The following is a 16,209-nucleotide window of genomic DNA, read 5'->3' as shown; positions in this document are numbered from 1 at the left end:
AAGCTGACACCGTGTCACCTCTGTCGTCACCCATCGGTAAGTCCCAGGCAGCAGAGCGTGGGAGGGACCTACCCCAGAGAGCAAATACCAGCCACGAGACTCACGGGGGACCACTTTTAGGAACGAGACACCATAATGTGGAACAAATTGCCACACACCTAATGTCCGAAAACAGCACACGTTTATTATCTTCCAGTCTTGGAGGAGGAAAGTCCAAACTAGGCCTCGCTGGGCTGGAATCAGAATGTGCTGCCTTCGTTTCCAGAGGTTCTAACAGATCCTTTTTCTTGCCTTTCTCAGCTTCTAGAGACCACCTGCATTCCTTGGTTGGTGGCTCCTCCCCACTTTCAAAGTGCATCACTCCAACCTCTGCTTTCCTCATCGCAGCTCCTTTTTCTCCCCCCTATGATTCTCCCGCCTCCTCTTAACTAAGACTCTTGTGATTCCATTGAATCAATTTGGGTCATCCAGCATAACCTCTGCACCTCAAGGTCACGTGATTAGCAACCCTAATTCCATCTGCATCCTTAATTCCTCCTCCCCACGAAACACAAGGTCTTCATATAACTACAACATTTCTGGGGAATATTATCCTGCCTGCCATAGGTAGCAAGAAAGACACAGTATTGATTTCACTATATTTCTTCCCAAAACATTTTTTAGAGATTTGATTGGTCAGGAATGATATTTCAGGAAAAATGTCCCTCAAGCTCGTACATAAATACTCCCTTGGGGTTTTTTTTCATTCAACAGACATTGCCTGACCTGCAAGTCCCTATGCTAGAGATTGTACAAAACAGATGAACAAAACACCATCTCTGCCTTCAAGAAGTTCATGATGGTGGCTCTCCCAGAAACCACTTCCCTTTCTTTCTGCTCACAGAATTCGGCGCAGACTGAAATGAGCCCAATTCCAGTCCATGAATCGTGACTGGTTTGAAACAGGGGCAAAAAACTGTGGCTTGCTGGTCAAGTCCAGCCTGCCACCTGTCTTTGTAAATAAAGTTTTATTGAAACACGGACACACCCATTCACTACAGTATTGTCTACTTTTGCACCAGAAAGGCAGGGCTGAGTAGTTGCAAGCAAAGCTGTGGACCACAAAGCCAAAATATTTACTATCCGTAAATATTTGTAGAAAAATTTGCTGACCCTGGGTTTAAGTCAGTGGTTCTGAACCCCGGTCGTATATTAGAATCATTTGGGGAAACTATCTTTAAAAAAGAGCCGAGTCTACAGCCATGCCACCCTGAACAAGCCCAATCCCGTCTGATCTCGGAAGCTAAGCAAGGTTGGGCTTCATTAGTACTTGAATGGAAGACCACCTAGGAAGACCAGGTGCTGTAGGTGTAAAAAATAAATTAAAAATAAGGGATTGTAAGCCGACAAACTCCTTGCAATCTGTGAGGTCAACCAAGGGTTGCCTCGCCTAAAAAATAAATAGATAGATAGATAGATAGATAGATAGATAGATAGATAGATAGATAGATAGATAGATAGATAAAATACAATAAAATAAAAAAGAGCTAAAACCTTGGGTCCCACTCCCAGAGTTTATAATTTAATTTATCCGTGGGTGGGCTGTGGGCATCGATATTTCTTCAAAGCTACCCAGGTGATTCTACTGGGCAGCTAAGATTGAGAACCACTGGTCTAAGACAGTTATGGCAATTCTGTTCCTCTGTAACAGGATCGACTTGGGGATGGGGTGGAATGAGAACCAACTTTGGCCAATGAGCCGTAATGGAAGTCCTCTTGGCAGGGAGTATTCTGGAAAAGTTTCCCTCCCAGACATAAAGACAAGCATGAGAAGGAAATGATTCTATTTCTCACCTTCTCTCCCTTCCTGCCGTGGCAGCTGTTAAGAGTTTGACAGTGAGAGCTGTGGCAGCCATATTATCACCATGAAGGGATGAGCTCGAGGTTGAAAAGCCACAATATTGAGCGTGATGGAGAAGCAGGATGGCAAAAGCCTGGGTTCTTGATGACATCCCCGAGCTGCCAGACCAACCCTGGATGGCCTCCCTCTGCACTTCTTATCAAGTAACAATAAATCCTGCCGGTGGGGTTTTCTATAACTTACAGTCAGATATATTCATAAATGAGACAACGTTCTGGTGTTGAGACAAAGAGACAAGCTACTTACAATTAAGTGGGTGTAGAAAGTTGAATCGTAGCTTCCCGAGAGATATGTTTACACCTTGATCTCCAGAACCTGTGAATGTGGCCTTTTTTGCACATGTCGTTGAGAGAAAGATCCTGATATGAGATCACCCTGAATTTGCAAGTGGCCCCGAATCCAATGCCAAGAGTTTTATACGATACCAACAGAGACGGACATGAAGAGGCGAAGGTCATGTGAAGACAGAGGCAGACAGGAATGATGCAGCCGCAAGCCCAGGAACACCATGTCAGAAGCCACTAGAAGCTGGAAGAGGCACAGAACATGCGTATATTTCCCTACAGTGCTGGAAGGAACATAGCCCCGCTGGATTTCAGACTTCTGGCTTCCAGAACTGTGAGAGAATCAATTTCTATTGTTTTAAACCACCCAATTTGTAGTAATTTGTTACAGCAGCCACAGGAAACTAATAGAGTGGGTAAACATTATAATGGAGCTATGAAGAGGGCAAGACATAAAACTCAACCGGGAAGCAATCAGACTGTTTCCATGCACAGGTCATTCTTAAACTCATCTGTTTCTCCAACAAACATTTAATGAACTGCTGCTCTGGCCTAACAGTGTGACTAACACTGCATTGAATAGGAGAGACCCCATTTCTGAATTTACAGAGGAAGGCAGAATGTCAAACCAGCAGTTATAAGATCGTAGTGAGTACCGTGATGAGGGGCTGTGGAACTACACAGAGGGACATCCAATCTTCGGTGGTCAGGGAAGTCTTCCTGAAGGAGGTGCCATCTGCACTGAGAAATGAACAAGTAGAAGTCAATCAGCATAGAATAGGCTGTCAGATGATAGCTTCTTGTCTTCGTTCACATTGTGTCTGTGTCTGACTTTGACATATGAAAAAGAATACAACAGGTGGACCAGATCACAAACCCAAACCATAACGAAGCACAGACTCCTCCCAAAGCCCACGGCAAGCACTGTGGTCATCCAGAAGCTTCCCTGGGACTAGTCTGAGATTCAGGGAAACCTGAGTCTAAGTCCTAGCTTCGCCTGACACTTAGCTGGGACTTTAGAAATGTCTCTTGACCTCTCTGAATCCCAGTTCTTCCTTTGATTACTCCTTCTTGAGACTATCATGCTCCAAGGTCATATCCTCCAGGGTCTAGATACAGATATTGGATTTCATTATCAAGGCCAATGCCCCGGCTTTACAGAGCGGGGAACAGGCCTAGGGAGAGAAACAGCTTGCACTTAGTGGTGGAGCTGAGGACTTAATCATACCGCCTTCTAGTACCAGGCTTGTACAAGACCAATTGCCTTTTGCCCACAAAGGAAGAGCCCAGTGGGCTCAGGATATGGTGAAGGCATGGCATGTTTTTGGATTTTTCTATCAAGCTATGTCAGATTGTAGGGAGACCAGCTTCTCCTTGAGAAGCACATCTGCCTAAAAAGGCACTGACAAATATTGAAAACAGCCAAAATGGTGGGATAGCCATACTGAAGAATACCATGCAATCGTTAAAAAAATAAAAAAAATAAAAAACTGACGTGGTGGCACAGGATGTCCACAATATATCTTTTAAAATAAAATGTATTTAGATAAGCAGAAAAATTGGGAAGATGGTACAGAAAGTTCTCATATACCTGTGCTCAGTTTCCCCAATTATCACCTTACATGAGGAAGCTATATTTGTTAGAATTCATGAACCTATATTCGTACATTATGACTAAAATCCAGACTTTACTTAGATTTTCTTAGTTTTTACCTACTGTCCTTTTTTTGTTCCAGAGTCCCATCCAGGATTCCACGTTACATGTATTGGTCACGTCTCCTTAGGCAACTCTTGGCTGTGACAGTTTCTCAGACTTTCCTTGTTTTTGATGACAGTTTTGAGAAGTACTGGTCAGGTATTTATAGGATGTTCCTCAGTTGGGAGTTGTCTGATATTTTCCTTGTGAGGAGCCTGGAGTGATGGATTTGGAGAGGAAGACCACACAGATGAAATGCCTTTCTCATCACATCAAATCAAGGGTGCATATTATCATTGTGCACTGTTGATGTCGACTGTTGATGTCGACCTTGATGATGACCTGGCTAAGTAAATCTATCAGGTTTCTCCAATGTCCATGATTTAGTTCTTGTCCATGCTATTTTCTGGTCAAACTTTATTGAGATATAATTGTCCATGATATTTTGATGAATGAAAAACACTAGTTTTGAAAAAGGATGTATACACAGTTGAAAGAATGTGAGCAGTAAACGTGTTATTTTTAATCTACCCAGCACTGACTCTCCTTTATTCTGGTAACATCTTCCCCAATTTTGTTTGGGGAATGATCAATCCTCTGTTCTTAACTCATGGAGTTTGGTGGGGCAGAGCTGATTCCATTTCTAGATACCTGAGCTGGGCACATGACCCAGCTTAACCAATCAGAGAATCTCATTCTTTTAATAACTGGTTCAGGAGTGAACATGTGACCTGAGCATGTCCAATGAACATGAACCCTGGAGATATTGTCTATCTGCTGGCATTGCTAAGCTGGTAGAATATGAGCTTGGAAACCAACTGGAGGGAAGCAGAGATGAGAGACAGAAACAGATTTCAGATTCCTGAGACATTGTTTGAGCAACTGTATCCAATCATGCCTGAAGCTAGTATATCCCTTTTCAGTTATGTGGGCCGATTCTTCTGGTCCTATTTTTAAAAAAACATTTTTACTACATTTTCTTTAGTTCTCTACCTATAGTTATTTATTTCTCTATCTATCGCTATCATCTGTTCACACCTAATCTATATCTATCATCTATTTATCTATTGTTCATCTATATATTACTGAATCGCATCATTTGAGTTACTCTCACCAAACACTTCACCTCTAAATATTTCAGTATTTATCTCCTAAGAACAAGAACAGTATCCTACAGATCTACAATACGATTGTCATATTTAAGAAATGTAGCATTAACAATGTATAAGTCTGGGTCCAACCAGGAGAGGGAAATCATACTATATTCTGATATATAGCCCATGTCCAAATCACCCGAGTAATTCTAATAATATCCGTCTTACCTCCGATTCAGGGTCATGGCCTACACTACACTCAGTTGTTGGATATTAATCTTCTTCGACCTGGAACTGTTCTCCCTTCCAGATTTACCCACGGTAAAGGCACCTTCGATCATTAAGTAATAAGTAATCTGTGGGGTGATACTTTGAGACCGTGTACGCCCCACTCCTCCAAACACACAGCACACAGGTACGTAATAAGTAATCTGTAAGGATACTGAGACCTGCAGTACTTACTCCCACCTCCAAACACACAGCATTTTAAAAATCAGGTTTGAATTAGGTGTCTGTCACTTGCAACCACAAGCCTCTTAGTCATTATAGAGTGTGCAGGTATTGAAATTCACTTTTTTTACCTGCTCTGTGAAAATAGATCTGGGCCCTTTAAACATTTTTTCCTGTGCCAACTGGTGAAACTTTGCCAGTAGAGGGCACTGGAGAGACGTTTCAGGAGGAAAGGGTTTTACTTCCTGGTTCCATGTGCTTGCTGGGCAGGCTCTTGGAATATGCCGGTTTATTTCCCCGGTGCCGAGTCCCTGTGTTGTCTAGCAGCACCCAACAGTCAGCAGCTGTGCCCAGCACTCTCCTTGGGTGATTTTGTAGTAAAGTGCCTTTAGCTCCTGCATCACTTGCAGCCTCTCCAGTGCCAGGCTCCTGCACTGACCCATATCCAGCAAGACTCAGAGGCCACCAGCGACCCCCTGCCATCCACCCTCTGATATTCTGTAGTGGAGAGCCTCCCGAGAGACACCTTCTTGTGAACACCTTTCCCCAGCACCCTAGAGAGCGGATTTCCAGCAAGTTCCAGAGGGCAGATTTCCAGAAAGGTCTACAGCCTCACCAATAATGTCTGGATCTCAGCCCTGGAGGAGTAGAGGGAATTTCCCTTGGGTGTTCTATCTCCTCCCTAGGAGCCAATCCCTCCTTACCCCTATTATATTTAGTAATACTTTATGTTAAACTTTCCTTATTTCAATTGCCATATGATTTCCCTCTCCTGGTTGGACCCAGACTTATACATTGTGTATGTGTGTGTGTGTGTGTGTGTGTGTGTGTACACTCACATAAAGTAGCATAGGAGAGGGGTTGTTTTTCACTTTTAACTTAAAGACTTTTATAATGGTCGAGATTGTTTTTTTTTTTTTAACAATCATCTATCCCCTTTGCAATTTTAAAGGTACTTAGGCTGTAAGGTGAGGCAGTTAAGGGTGCAGGCTCCGGAACTGGTAGTATGTGGTTAATCCCAACTCTGCCATTTACTCCCTGTGTGATCAGGGACAAGCCACTTAACCTCTCAGTGCTAGAGTTATCTCATCTGCAAAATGAGGGCAGTAATAGTCCCCATTTCCTAGGGGCATTCTTTACGCATGCAAAGCCCTCAAAAAATGTGAGCTGCTATTATATGTTTTAATGCAAATTAGAGGTGAGAGGGAAGGAGAAGTCCAAATAAGAGAGAGAAGAAGAAAATTCTGGCCTGGAGGGTTGCAGGGAGCATGGAGGTGCTAACAGTCCAAATCGGGTTTTGAGAATCATAGGTAATTATTCCTGGGATAGGAGGAAAGATGAGAAAGGGAGACCTCGATGGGCCAGGCTGATCAGGGTGGGCAGCATGGAAGAGGCAACATTGAAGTTGGGCCTCAAGGAAGACATGGAGAGAATGAGAGCGAGCCTGCCAGGGCTGGGAGAAGATGGGAGCAAAGACTCAGAGGCTCAGAGAGAGACTATGTGACGTGGCTGAGGTCTTGGGCTCTGGAATCAGACAGTCTTGGATGACCTCTGTAGCCCCAACTCTGAAATAGGTATAATAATATAGTAATGTTTGAAATTCGTGAATTCGAAATAGCATGATAGACCACATATTAATGAAACTTGCTTGGTGCACACAATTCGAAATCATTTGAAATGCCTTCCCTCCGAAATTTAAGTGCATCGGGAATCGTGAAATTTCAAAAGTTACTAGGTCTGAAGAATGTGAGGCTTAGGATATTGAATACGATTCGATGGCACCTGCTACACGCGTGTCTGTGGGAAATAGAAACGTTTGCCATAAGTCGGCTTGGTGGTGAATTATATAAATTTAAAATTACATCGAGTCTTTAGGAATCACGTTCTCCATTAGATACAACAGGCACAGGGCCTAGGTGCCCTGACACTTTTAGAGGCCCATGGAAATATTTTAGTTAATTTTATTATCAGAAGAAAAAAAAATTGTCTTTGTACCTATACAGTCGTGTGTGTGTGTGTGTGTGTGTGTGTGTGTGTGTGTGTGTGTGTGTATTAATGGAAGAAGGACCCACGAAGGTCAGAATGTGGCCCTGACAGTGCCTGGCACAAAATAAGCCTCAATAAATGTGTTATGTTCCTTCTCATTGTTACTAATATTGTCAAAAATGGACCTCTCCTCCTCGGGGTGTGGTCATCAGACCAGCCTAGCCAGCTGCAAGAGCAAATACAGCCAAATAACAAGGACCAACAGTGCTGATTGCTGAGTGCTGAGTGCACACACCCTGCTTTGTGCCGAAGACAATCATTGTTTCGTCTTATCCTCCCAACATTCCTGAGGTAGTTATTATTATCCCCATTCTACAGATGAAGGAATGGAGGCCAGAGCAGTAATTTGCCCAGGATCACAGAGCTAGTAAGAGGGTTCACAGGATGTGAGTCCAGGTCTCTTCAATGCCACAACTATATGCTCTATGTGCTAAGAGAGTTGACACTGATCAGAAAAGAGAGAAATCCTTTAATGATAGTCACCGGGAACTGGATTGGCTCATAAGACGGCAACAAAGGGAGGTTTTTGGAAAGGAGCTAAGCGGCTTTTAGGGAGATGAATTTGGCAGTGGTGCTTGGAGTCTCAGTGCGTTGTCATAATAATTCCAGAAACATTCCAAGAGGTGCCTGAGATTGGTCACGGGCCCTAGCCATGCAAAGGTAAGACTCATCCCTTCTGGAAACTGTCCACCTGTGGCACACTCTGGTTTAGTATTAAAGGGAAGTTAGATGCGTTGCCAGCCAAACCGCCCACTCAACAATCATCTGGATAACTCTCTCTTCTAATGCCCTGCCTTTGTGTTGGGCAAGCTGCTATAAACCCACTAATTACCTGCGTGATGACTCTGCTAGAAATGATTTGGCTTTAATAAACATTCAAGGTCTATTCAAGAAACACTACGTACCCAGTTTGTGTCAGAAACTATGTCATGTCATGGGACACAGAATTGAAAAGAATTGTCAAATCTCCACCCTTTCAGAACTTGTATTTTAAGGAGAAGACGTGTCCCAAAGGGAACAGATAACCGAAATAATAACAGATGTGACCGGTGCTGGGACATAAAGAGGAGGCTGCATATAGGAGATGGAACAGAGACAACTGGTTATCTCCACCATAGCTCTTATTTCTCTTAAAGTCATAGCTCTCCCAATTTCTAACTGGGCACAAAGCCACACAGCATTTCTCAGGCTCCCTTGCAGCAGGCATAGCCATGTGACCAAGTCCAGCCAATAGGATGGAAGCTGAATTAGTGTGTGCATCTTACAGGAAGTGTCCTGAAAGAGGGGGTGGGTCCTTCTCTGGCTGGAAAGGGAACTGTTGGAGCACTCATCCTAACCATGTAACAAAGACCATGCACAGCCGAACAATAAAGTAGATGGAACCTGGGTTCTAGACACTGCGAAGCCCCATCTCAGCTCTGCGATGCCTACTCTCAGACTTTCGAGGGGACAGAGAAATAAATACCTGTGGTTAGAACCCATCTAAGGAAAGAGGGCTTACTCTAGGTGAGGTGGTTTAGGAAGGCTTCCTGGAGGAGGGGACATTAGAAGAGAACTGTCCAACAGAAACATAATGCAAGTCATTCTTCTAGTAGCTGCATTTACAAAGTAAGAAGAAACAGGTGAAAATAATTTCAGCGATGTATTTTATTTAACCCCAAATGTACAAAATATTGTCATTTCAACTAGTAATCGATACAAAAATCATTGATGAAATACTGTACTTTTTCATGCCAAGTCTTCGCTATCCACTGTGCATTTGATGCTTACAGCACATCTCATTGTGGACTTGTCCCATTTCAAGTGATCAGTAGCCACGTGCGGCTGGTGGCTTCCGTGTTGGACAGGACAGCTCCGGAGGAATGAAAGAACCAAGCAGAAAAGCTCCAGAGAGCATGTTAAGCTGCGAAGTTCAAAGGACCAAGGTAGGAAAGATCAAGTTGGAGTAATGAAAGTCCTTATTTGATAGAATCTACAGCAAACACAGAATCAGCCCAGCAGTTAAAAGCATGCTTTAACTAATATTTTGAAAGTGCTCTGTTACTATATAGATTTCTCTTCTTCCCCTAGTAAGTGTAATGCCAGGGTCCAGCATAATGAGTGATGAATCAGACTTCCTACGTTCAAATCTTTGCTGTTTCGTACTGCTGTGTGACCTTGGCAAATTACTTCATCTCTCTGTGCCTTGTTTTTTTTTCATCTCTCAAGGGTGGTTGATAATAATAGAACTTGACTCAGAGGTCGTCGCGAAAAGTGTATGTTAAGCCCTTAGAACAGCGCTGGGCCTGTGGGTCCTTTTGACACTGGCTATAGACTTAGAATTGTTTTCAGCTCCTAAGTTTATAATGTGCAAGAAGAAACAAGTAGGAGATGAACCTATTGCCAGCTGGGTTTACTGAGCTTCATACAGGAGAGGGAAAAAGGAAGGTGAATGTTCCAAGAATGTAATGCATTTAAAGTCATAACATAAGGAAGTGGGTGGCAGTGCAGATACAAGAGCAAACTGGAAAGAGTTAGCCACCAAGAAAAATAAACTAGGAAAGAAATGGAAACAGAAAAATAGTAGTCATTATTTTTTACCTCCCCACTATGCCCCAAGGTTGGAAACTCTAATGCCTATAGGAACTAGGCTGGTTTTGCAAATAAATGGAGAAGTCTGAGTGTAGGACAACAGAGTGTGGTGGAGTCTGTGGCATCAAGTTTTTTTTGGCTCGGCCAACTGAAGCTGATAATAAAGTGCATTTCTCTATTTAGCGAAGTGGGTAAGAGCATTTACAGTTGAAACCTCATCAGCTGTGTGACCTTGGGCAGGTTGCTTAAACCCTCTGTGCCTCAGTTTCCTCATCTGTTAAATGGGGGAAAATAATAACTGTTTGCAAGAATGAATGCAGGTCGAGTTCCTTAGAACCGTACCTGAAGCATAGTAGACATTTAACAAATATTAGCGATCATTATTATTATTGTTATTAGTTGCATTGCAGAAATGTGGGTGGTGGAGCATGGATGCTCAAGCTAATTCTCATAGTAGTGTGGTTAAAGTCACACAGACCCAGATCTGCCTTACCAGCTGAGGGACTCACTTACATTACATGACATCTTTGAGTTCAGTTTTCTCAAAAGAAGATAAATATCTACATGTATCAGCCAGATGTTTTTGGCTGTCAGAAATAGAATGTTATATCAACCATAAGAAAATGTATCATCTGATATAGCAAAAAGCCTGAGGTCAGGTGGCCTTCAGGAATAGCTAACCCAGAAGCCGAATCTGGTCATCAAGGACCCAAAAACTTATCATTTATCTCCGGTTCACCTTCAGGCTAAGGCTGTGTTTCTTTCGTGGTTACTAGATTGCTTCTGGCTTCTCCTGGTAATCAACGCCACAGGCCTTATTGTTTATATCCAACGAACAATAGAGTTCCCCCCAACCCCAATCCCCTCCCACACCCCATCATGGAATAAAATTCCTTCCTTTTTAAGTCTCATACCCACCCTTGGACCAAGAACCCATTCACTGGGGAATACCTGAAGCTGATTGGCTTTGGCCTGGATTCCTGAAGCTGATTGGCTTAGGCTTGGAATCCAATCATAGGCAGGGAAATGAGATTACCAAGTTTAGACCAATCAGAGCCCACCTCTGCAGCTGAGGATGGGGCTGGCCTGCTCTCAGTCACGTGGGCTACGCGCATCTCTGGATTTCAAGAAAATGCAGACTGGATGCTGAACAGGCAATCAGCAGTTCCCCCCACACTGCCTCCCAGGGTTATCAAGAAAATTAAACAAGCAAATGTCTTTAAAAACACTTAACACAGTGCCTCACACCTATTATTAAGCTTATGTATGTTGTTAGTGGGAGCTGAATTGAGTGCACGGAACTGCTAAATTGGTTTCCAAAGGAGAGAACAAAAAGTACTGGCAGAATTGATTTTTTTTTTTTTTCTGGTACAGTTAAAAGAGAAAGAGTATAAATATTCTTAACCATTTGCCAGCTATTGGGTGCCCTGTAGACAGACTCAGGGATGAATGCAATCACAAGGCAGCTTGAACTTAATCTAATATAATATCCAGACAAAAGGTAATAGATACACACAAATAAAATCGCTGATCCTAAATGGGTGCAAACAGAAGTGCCTTAAAAGTGAGGGTTGTGCAGCTTAAGTTTGCGGGCCCTAACTTATCCTTTCCTAAGCCCTAGTAATTTTTTTGTTTTAGGTGTTATGTTTATAAGTCAGATGTCCCCTTTGATGCGTTAGATGAAGGATCAGCAAACTATACTCGTGGAATAAATCCGCCCTGCCGTTTGTTTCCTCCTAATTTTATAATCCTAATTAAACCTCGCTTAAATCACATAAACTGAAGGCCCCACAAAATTCGACTTTCTCATTTGAGTGCAAACCCAAACCCAAAGAGCTCAGCTAGAAGGTAATTGATGGGTCAAAGTCACTGGGAGCGTCAGAAGTGGGTAAGAGCTTTCTCTTTCTTTGCTTTGCTGTCTCTCTGTTCTGTGAGTTGCTGCCAGGCTTTGTTTGCATGGAAAGTCTCTCCATGTAGCAGAAGCCAAGACCTCCAGTGGCTTCAGACCCCGCTTCTGCTGCTCCATCAGAAGGAGAATTTCTGCCTCCCGAAGCCTGTCAATCCTAGAGAAGATTCTGATTGCCCCAGCATGGGTCGCACGCCCATCTCGTGAACCAGGCCAGTGGCCAGGGGGATGAGCTACTCTGATCAGCCTAAACCACGCAGAAGAAAGGAAGGGACAGCCCAGGACCACATGAAGTCCTCCCAGAGGAACTTGGAGAAAGGGAGGTGGAAACGTACAACGGTTAACTACACATCGTGTTACACCAAGGACTGGACCATTTACTCCATTCCATCATGTTATCACTGAAGGTACCGTGACCCAGAGAGGGGACAGTTTGATTTACATAAGGTTACCCTGTATTTGCACAGTAGATCAATCGATATAATGAAATGGACCTGATATAAAATAATCCTACTCCCACATGCCAGGGTGATTTACAAGGAAGGGAGAAAGTGCCCCGTTTACCATGATGCTGGCTATGAACCCATCCTCCTGGGCTTTGTGACCCCAAAAAATGAGAAAAGACTGAAGTTAGATTGTCTGGCAGGATTCCTTTAGGGCTCATCAAAGGGATTTCTTTTAAAATCTCGTGGAAGCTGCTCCCATAGCCACCAGAGCTGCTTTCCTAGAATAACTATGCCTGGGGGCGGGGGTGGGGGGTAAAGGTGGGTAAATTCTCATCCATCAACTGCAAAGAACCAAACGTCATTTTTCATCATGACCTCCAGGGACACCGGCACCACCACACCTCTCCGTAGACTGGATACAGTCTGATTCTCACCTCTCCAGGGTGTTTGGCATGGGTCTCCCTGTCAACCTAGGAGAATGTTGGCTGTGACCAAATGCTCCCTCTGTTGGTAGCTGTCCGCTGGGGCGGGAATGGAGCTAGCTGAAGCAAATGGGCGGGCTCGCTTATAAGGATATGAGTGGCTCACAGAAACTAAAGGCCTCGGGAGGCTCCAGAATTGGAAAGCCATCAGAAACGCAGCCTGGATTTGCATTTCTCGGCTCTCTTTCTGTCTGCAGGTTGGATTCATTCTTCTTTCTCTCTCTAGCCTCATTTCCTCTGCTCCTGGACCATGCCAAGGATGTGGCAGCTCAGAGCTCAGTCCTGGCCATGCAGTGTCTTTCAAGCTCTCTCTGCGGGGTGTGGTAGAGGATACAGGATAGCCACGGGTGGTTAAGCAGGTTTGGCATTGCACAAGGGCCCCAAGCATCATGACCAGGGGCAGCGGTCTTCACCAGTGTTAGTTTCCTATGGCTGCTCTAACAAGTTACCCCAAACTTAGTGGCTTCGACAACACAAACACATCACTTTACAGCACTGGAGGTCACAAGTCTGATGCGGGTCTCATAAAGCTAATGTGAAGTTGTCAGTGGGGCTGCGTGTCTTTCTCGAGACTCTAGAGGAGCATCTGTTTTCTCGCCTTTTCCAGCTTCTCTAAAAGGCTGCACACATTTCTTGACTCAAGGTCCCCTTCCATCTTTAAAGCCAGCCATGGCCGCCCGAGGATTTCTCATCATGTCAAATCCCTGGTTCTGACTCTTCTGCCCCCCTCTTCCTTCTTTTAAGAAACTTTGTGATTACCTCGGTCTCACCTGGATGATCTTAGGCTACCAACCCCTGTTTTAAGGTCAGCTGATTAGCAACCTCAATTCCCCTTTGCCCTGTAAGGTAGCATATTCACAGGTTCCAGGCCATTAGAATGTAGACTCCTTTGAGGGTCATGATCCTGTCCACCACAAGCGCCCCTCTGAGGAAGTCAGTAACCAGGGCAACTAAACATTAGCTCTCACTTCTATCATTTTCAGAGAGAGAGATCAGGCTGTGTTGACTGCCATGAGCCGCCCTGCCATACAGAGTGCATATGGCTGTCACAAACCGAAGGAGGCAAAAGTCAGTATGATCTCCCTGAAACATCGCTGACCCCGGCAGAGGAGAGAGAGGGTCACCAGGTAGTGATCCCGCCGCCCACACTATGTCCCCACTCAGGCTACCCGGATCTGTACGTCTGAACATTTACAGCAGTCAAATCTACCCTCTTCTGGGCGGTGTCATGCTGAAAAGAAACCTAATGCTTTTGGATCCAAACTGTGGTCCTGACCACCCCGGCCCCATGCATCACATTCTGAACCAAATCTCCATCCACCTCTGGTCAACAGCATCCCAGAAGTTGAAGGGGTATCTCGTAGAGGTCTCTATCACAGCTGGAGGAAAAGACAAATGAGGACTCGACGCCAACTCTGTGCCCTGGGAGACATCTCCTAGGGGTGTTCATCGTGCACACCGCAACCTATCACCTGTTCAAGATGTCTGGTGGAAGAAGGCAGTGTGGCGTGGAGGTTAGGCATTAAGACGGCCTTGAGTTCAAATCCCAGCTCTGCCTCTTACCATCTGGGTGACTTCTGACACGTTATTGGTCTCTTCCTCTGAAAAATGGAGATGATGATTATAGTGCTGTCTCCTAGACGTGTCACCAAGGGTAAAAAATGCAAATATGGATGCAGTGTCATGCAAATTTGCCTAGTAGGTCCCAAATAAATGTTTTCTCAAGAGGAATGATAGGAAATCTAAAGCTCAGACATTTTCTAGACCTGGGTGATCCCATCTGAAGGAGAACAGAGAGAGAAAAATTTACATTCAGTATAGCATTTGAAATCAAAATAACATTTTGTATTCCTACCGCTTCCCAAAGAGTGATGAAAACCCAGCTCTATCAGACATTGTATGTGTGAGAAGGAGGACGGATGGAAACCATAGATGTCCTTAGGAGCCTCAGCCCAGCTTGCCCCAGAGCGGGATGGAGGAATCACTCCCCAGAGTTCCTTGTGCTTACTAAATTTGAAGTCTGCTCTCTCTTTGTAGAGCATCTCAGCAGGGAGAAGAAAAGGACAGTCCACACTAGGAGGCCATGAGCATCTCCGCATAAGGCAGGCCAGGGGGTCGGGCATGCCCATTGAGTTTCTTGTCTCAGGCTACTGTTTCCTGGAGTCCCTCTGAGGGCAGACGGAGCCCTGATCTGAATCAGCTCCCGTCCTGCTTCCATCGGGATTAAATGGGTGCTTTGCGGTTTCTACTTCCTCGACTCAGCCCATCAAAGTCACTGCTGGTCCCTCAGCCCCTGGTAAATGATGGAGGCATCTGAACACGATGTGAGTAAACACCTGTGGGTGGAGCACGTGAATGTGCTTTTATCTCGGAAGCGAAATAGGACGGGCTCCCGCCCTCCAAGGACACAGGGGACCAGGAGGGACGTCCTCTCATTCATCCAACGCACATTTATTGAGCGCCTGCTGTACGCTGGAGTAGAGAGATAGAGAGGGTGGCGGAGACCTATCCCAATTGGCTCCTAAGGTAAAAACAACACACGGCTGTTTTCTTACAGCTTGTCTCTAGATTCGCTCATTTGTTCATGAAATTGTGTTTGAGCCCCAATTGTGTGCAGCCCCCAGAGAGGAGGCAGAGGAAGCGCTTCCTGCTTTGTGGAGCTGCTGGGTGAGTGGGGGAGATGGGCATTAACTATGTATCTGGGCAAGTCATTATTGTTATTGTTATTATTATTATTATTGTCTTGGACATTCTGAATAGAGGTGAGTTGACTGCACTTCCCAGTCTGTGGCACAATGTCAGAATCTGAAGGGGGCATCCTAGAAACACAGGGCTCCCTGCCCAGCCAATGTACTCACAACAGTGACAGCCAATGCTCAGGTCCTCTGTGCGTGGCTTCGTTCCATCTGAGAGTAACCCCAGGGGCTAGCGTCAGTAACTCCATTTCCCAGAATCGGAAGGCTGAGGCACGAAGAGGCCACCGCAGACTAGTAGCGGGGCTGGTGGTCAGTGACACTGGGGTCATGTGACTCTTACTTTTACGGTCCCTCCTTAAGAGGTGCTCCTGGACCACTGTCTCTGTCTCGGAAAGGGCCCCCTCCGCCACTCCCTTCGGTCAGCCTGCCTTCTTGGCACTTAGAGGTGTATGCATTTCTTGTCTGTCTCTTCCACAAGAATGTGGCCAAAGGAACGCTTGTAGATGAATCAACTCCTGCTGGCGGCATCGTGCACACAGCCGAAAATAATTGGATTTAGAAAGAAATGAGTTCAATTGACTTTGATTAGCCCTTTAAACCCATATCAATTCCTGGAGCTCTCCTATTTCTGGAACGGG

At 44.8% G+C, this 16,209-nt stretch overlaps 1 pseudogene; it reads left to right on the top strand.

The window, feature by feature from the left end:
* The first annotated feature begins 1,231 nt into the window (after positions 1-1,231).
* On the top strand, positions 1,232-1,350 carry LOC120620646 (uncharacterized; annotated as a pseudogene).
* The last annotated feature ends 14,859 nt before the right edge of the window (positions 1,351-16,209 follow it).

Source organism: Pteropus medius, unplaced genomic scaffold (assembly GCF_902729225.1).
Source record: "Pteropus medius unplaced genomic scaffold, Ma_sr-lr_union100, whole genome shotgun sequence".
In the NCBI taxonomy this organism is placed as follows: Eukaryota; Metazoa; Chordata; class Mammalia; order Chiroptera; family Pteropodidae; genus Pteropus; species Pteropus medius.
The sequence above is the reverse complement of the archived record's forward strand: the minus strand, read 5'-3'. Positions and strand labels throughout refer to the sequence as shown.